Source organism: Podarcis muralis, chromosome 12, assembly GCF_964188315.1.
Source record: "Podarcis muralis chromosome 12, rPodMur119.hap1.1, whole genome shotgun sequence".
NCBI classification, from domain to species: domain Eukaryota; kingdom Metazoa; phylum Chordata; class Lepidosauria; order Squamata; family Lacertidae; genus Podarcis; species Podarcis muralis.
Window position 1 is genome coordinate 4475794 of NC_135666.1, and position 6000 is coordinate 4481793.

Sequence of the window (6000 nt, forward strand, 5' to 3'; positions counted from 1 at the left end):
GATAACATTATCCTGGAAAGACCTCTTGGCAAACCCCAAATCAATTCACACAGAGGAGCCAGTTCCTGCACGCCTGTTTACTTACATTGGTTTTGCAGAAAACCTACAGCGAGGGGGAATTTTTATATTTTGTGAACGAGTCTTTCATGTCATGATCAAGACTGATGCCTTCCGGATGCACTGATTTGGGCGGTTCGGAGTTGTAGTCCAAAGTTTCTGGTGGGCCAGGTTGGAGAAGGCTGGTCTAAATCAGGGATGGAGAATCTGTGGCGGTCCTGGTGTTATTGGACTCCAGTTCCCATCATCCCCAGCCAGCATGGCCAATAGGCAGGGATGATGGGAAATGTAGTTCAACTTTATATCTGCAGGTTGGTCACAGATTTCCCACCTGAGGCCTCAGTTCTCACTGAAGTGATAAAACTCAGAGGTACATCAGTTCAGATTGTGGCAGAGGGGCCTCATATGAGGGAATGCTGTTCTATGATGTCGTTTAGTCGTGTCCGACTCTTCGTGACCCCCTGGACCAGAGCACGCCAGGCACTCCTGTCTTCCACTGCCTCCCACAGTTTGATCAAACTCATGCTGGTAGCTTCGAGAACACTGTCCAACCATCTCGTCTTCTGTCGTCCCCTTCTCCTTGTGCCCTCCATCTTTCCCAACACCAGGGTCTTTTCTCTTCTCATGAGGTGGCCAAAGTATTGGAGCCTCAGCTTCAGGATCTGTCCTTCCAGTGAGCACTCAGGGCTGATTTCCTTCAGAATGGAGAGGTTTGATCTTCTTGCAGTCCATGGGACTCTCAAGAGTCTCCTCCAGCACCAGAATTCAAAAGCATCCATTCTTCGGCGATCAGCCTTCTTTATGGTCCAGCTCTCACTTCCATACATCACTACTGGGAAAACCATAGCTATAGCTATACGGACCTTTGTTGGCTGTTCTATACAAAATTATTATTTTAATTATGTGCCTCAAAAACACACAGCTTTCCTGGGCAAAACCTTCTGTCCATACTGGCTAGGAAATATAAGTATGAAAATGAATGGTTTCTAAAGCCAGAAATGGCACAGACTGAGAGAGACACGTACAGATCCAGAATTCCCATAATATAATAACATTAGCCGTGATTCCTACATTGTACGACTACATGGCATTTGAGGTCTTTTCAAGTCTATGGTTCAATAAATATTCCAGCCTTCGTCCAGCAAGTGAGACACAAATGGTTAAATGGGAAAAGCTGATGGAAACAAACAGGTATTTGCAGGAGTTGGACTAGATTATCCTTGGGGTCTTTTCCAGCTCTACTGTTCTATGAATCTATGATTTTAAATATACATCTGTCTCATACAGAGATTGAACCTACTGTGGTGGCCTGAGACTGGGGCTGGGACTCGGAGCCAGAGGAGTCTCAGTCTGCACCGGATCCTTTGCCTCAGGCATCATCTGAACCAAGTCTGGGGTCTGATCCTGAAGAGTCCCAGTCTGCCCAGGTTCCCCTGCAACAAACACCAGCTGGGCCGAGTCAGGGGCCTGAGCCTGCCCTGGCTCCAGATGCGGGGATGACCTCGTTGCCTTCAGCTGGGCCATCATTTACAGCTGCTCCACTACTGATTGGGTCAGGGGAGGCTGAGGCGGCCCCTGGGTCCAGTAACCCACTGACGTCTCCTGAGCTGCAGAGACTGAGGTCTGAGAGAAGGCGAGACCTGAGTACTCACAGGAGGAGTGCTCGCCTTTAGGCGAGACAGGGAGGTGAGTCGCCGGGGGATCAGGACCAGCTGCTACAAAGATAAAAGGCTGTCAGATCCCTCCCCAGGTTGCGGGAGCAACATTGCTGTATGCCAGATCCTGCCTGAGATCCTGTACCAGTCCTTGCCTGGTTTCCTGCCTTGTTTCCTGCCTTGGCCCTGTCGGACTGACTCCTAGCGGAACCTACAGATTCTGGACCGGACCTGGACCTGGACCGCAGTTCTCGAGTTACCCCCAGGCCCAGCACACCTACAAACTTTAGTGTTGCTAGCACCATGCTCTAACCAATTGAGTCCACCCAAAAAAGATTGGTTGATTTATCATTCATAGCTTCACCGTTTCCATTACAGTGGTACCTCGGGTTAAGTACTTAGTCTGTTCTGGAGGTCCCTTCTTAACCTGATACTGTTCTTAACCTGAAGCACCACTTTAGCTAATGGGGCCTCCCGCTGCCGCCGCACGATTTCTGTTCTCATCCTGAAGCAAAGTTCTTAACCCGAGGTACTATTTCTGGGTTAGCGGAGTCTGTAACCTGAAGCGTATGTAACCTGAAGCGTATGTAACTCGAGATACCACTGTATTTGGTGCAAGGGTTTTATTTTCAGTAGAAACAGGACTCCGCTTTTGCACCGACACGCACCACTTTTAATCGTTCTCCGAGATATGGAGGGAAAAGGAAAAGCGGGGCATTCCGGGATCAAATCAGAAACCGCGACGGCTTCTGTAATTCCGGCACTGTCCCTGGAAAAAATCAGGACGCTTGGAGAGTATGGTTTTGTTGCCTGAAGTGAAGCACAAAATGGCGGCTCCCCGCCTGCTTCCTTGTACAAAAGGCAGACAGATTGGCAGCTGGATTTTGCTCAAACACACAGACGATAAAACTTCGAAAAGCAACACCCAGTACGGATGCAGGCCGGGGAAGATCTCTGCTCAAGAGGCTGGTTGGGAGAGGAAGGTCTTCAGCTGGTGCCCGAAAGACAACAAAAATGGCGCCTGTGTATTATCCAAGGAGAGGGAATTCCAACACAGGCAGGGGCCAACACAGTGAAGGCCCGATTCCTACATTTGTGCGGTAGGGACTCACTGAATAACAAAATGGAAGAGGTGTTTTTTTAAAAAATAAATAAAAATACTCTTAATTATTTTATTTTTTTTAGCAGAAGGCATGTTTGCTGCTTTCTGATCAGAACTCAGAACAATAACAGGATACTAATTTGCCACAGCAAACAATGAGAACATTATCAGGGCAAATGTACGGAATGGCCCATGTCAGATAACCGTCCTCTTCCATTTCCCTCTTTCCTCCGCTATCGGTTCCTGCTTGGGAGCGTCTCTCTGCGGATGGCCCTACGCCCACCGAGGACCCATAAATTACTCACAAACAACTCCCAAAAGGAGCAATGACCCTAAAGTAACACTTCCACTAAGTAATAGGAACTTCCTGATGCACCGATAAGCGTTTCCTGTTTTGAGGTTTTTAAAAATAATTTACTCAGACTATTCTGAGGCAAGGAGAAAAATATGCTCCGTCGAATTCCTTTCTCCCTCAAATTCCCCTTGTCTTGAGGCAGGCGCATTGTGCTTTTGATGAGTCTCAGGCAAAGTTCAAGTCTAAATACATGGATCAGATTCAGACCAAGATATTAAGTTCACCTCAGTCCTGGTTCTTCGTACACTGAACTAAGTGATTTGTTGAAGAATCATTGCTTCGACACTGGTGATCTTTGCTTCTACCAGTACACTGATATTCGTTCGCATCTCTTCCCAAAATTTTTTTGGAGACACTGTTAATGGAATCTTTTGAGGAGTTGGAGATGGCGTTTATAAGTGGTCCACGTTTCACAAGCATACTGTAAGGTTGGTAGTACAATAGCTTTGTAAACAAGCATTTTGGTTTCCCTGCAAATGTCCCGGTCCTCAAACACTCTGCACTTCAGCTGGGAGAAAGCCGCACTCGCAGAGCTCAGGCGATGCTGGATTTCGGCATCCATGTCGGCCCTTGTGGAAAGATAACTGCCCAGTTAAAGGTAAAGGTAGAAGAATAAGAATTTGGACTTTATATCCCGCCTTTAACAATTTCCTTTCCCTTCCTCTCCCACAACAAACACTCTGTGAGGTGAGTGAGGCTGAGAGATTTCAGAGAAGTGTGACTAGCCCAAGGTCACCCAGCAGCTGCATGTGGAGGAGCGGGGAATCGAACCCGGTTCACCAGATTATGAGTCCACCGCTCTTAACCACTACACCACGCTGGCTCCCAGTAGAGGACCCCTGGATGGTTGTTTGTTGTTGTTTAGTCATTTAGTCGTGTCCGACTCTTCGTAACCCCCTGGACCAGAGCACGCCAGACACTCCTGTCTTCCACTGCCTCCCGCAGCTTGGTCAAACTCATGCTAGTAGCATTGAGAACACTGTCAACACCGTCCAACCATCTCGTCCTCTGTCGTCCCCTTCTCCTTGTGCCCTCCATCTTTCCCAACATCAGGGTCTTTTCCGAGGAGTCTTCTCTTCTCATGAGGTGGCCAAAGTATTGGAGCCTCAGCTTCAGGATCTGTCCTTCCAGTGAGCACTCAGGGCTGATTTCCTTAAGAATGGATAGGTTTGATCTTCTTGCAGTCCACGGGACTCTCATGGGACTGGTTAAATCCAGTCAAAGGCAACTATGGGGTTGTGGCGCTCATCTCGTTTTCAGGCCGAGGGAGCCAGCGTTTGTCCGCAGACAGGTCATGTGGCCTGCAGGACTAAACTGCTTCTGGCACAACAGGACATCGTGACGGAAACCAGTGTGCACAGAAACACTGTTTACCTTGCCGCCACAGTGATACCTTTTTATCTACTTGCATTGGCGTGCTTTCAAACTGCTAGGATGGCAGGAGGTGGGACAGAGCAATGGGAGCTCACCCTGTCAAGGGGATTCGAACCATTGACCTTCCAATCAGCAAGCCCAAGAGGACCAGTGGTTTAGACCACAGCGCCACCTGCGTCCCCAGACAGTCAGGTCATGTATCCACAGCAGTGACCAGAGGAGGAATGACCTCTGGTAGAAGCATAGAGAATAAATGCCCTGGTGCATCTGCAGCAACACAACTGTTTGCCTTCCTCTGCCCCAGCTGCAACAAAACATGTCTCTCCCATATCGGTCTGTACAGCCACAGCAGGCGCTGCAACCCTCCAACAGTTTGACTTCACCCCCAAAGGCACATTCCTCCATTGTCTCCGGAGACAGACGGATACCAGCAGCAACAGCAGCAAGCCTGCATAAAGGTGTGTGCTTTCTGACAGTCTGTGTGAGCAGAGCTCATACATGTTTAATAATAATAATAATAATAATAATAATAATAATAATAATAATAATAATTTATTATTTATACCCCGCCCATCTGGCTGGGCTTCCCCAGCCACTCTGGGCGGCTTCCAATAAAGTTTTAAAATACAGTAGTCTGTTAAACATTAAAAGCTTCCCTAAACAGGGCTGCCTTCAGATGTCTTCTCAAAGTCTGGGAGTTGTTTTTCTCTTTGACATCTGGTGGGAGGGCGTTCCACAGGGCGGGTGTCACTACCAAGAAGGCCCTCTGCCTGGTTACCTGTTACTTGGCTTCTCACAGGGAGGGAACTGCCAGAAGGCCCTCGGAGCTGGACCTCAGTGTCCGGGCAGAACGACAGTCCTAAGCACCAGACTAGTAGTTCCCAAATATTTTCAGGCCACTTTCCCTATTTGTTCCATAAACTCACCCCCTCAGTGGCCCCTATAAAAAGCATTGTTCAGTACAGTGGTACCTTGGGTTACATACGCTTCAGGTTACATACGTTTCAGGTTACACACTCTGCTAACCCAGAAATAGTGCTTCAGGTTAAGAACTTTGTTTCAGGACAAGAACAGAAATTGTGCTCCGGCAGCACGGCGGCAGCAGGAGGGCCCATTAGCTAAAGTGGTGCTTCAGGTTAAGAACAGTTTCAGGTTAAGAACGGACCTCCAGAACGAATTAAGTATTTAACCTGAGGTACCACTGTACAGCAGTTTGCACAACCCGCTGAGGAAGATAATAACATTGTGGAATTCAAAACACTAACAATTGATTGCATGCTTTTTCAAAATCCAGTTGAAACTTAGTTTAATTAATTCAACAGAATTGATCAACGTGATCCAGTGAGACCAGCTTTCCAAAGTCTGATAGTCATTTATACCTCCAGTGCCCCATTGCTCCCCACTTTCCTCTTTGGGTCTGCCTAGGTAATCCCCAGCATCTTAAAAAGCAGAGACAC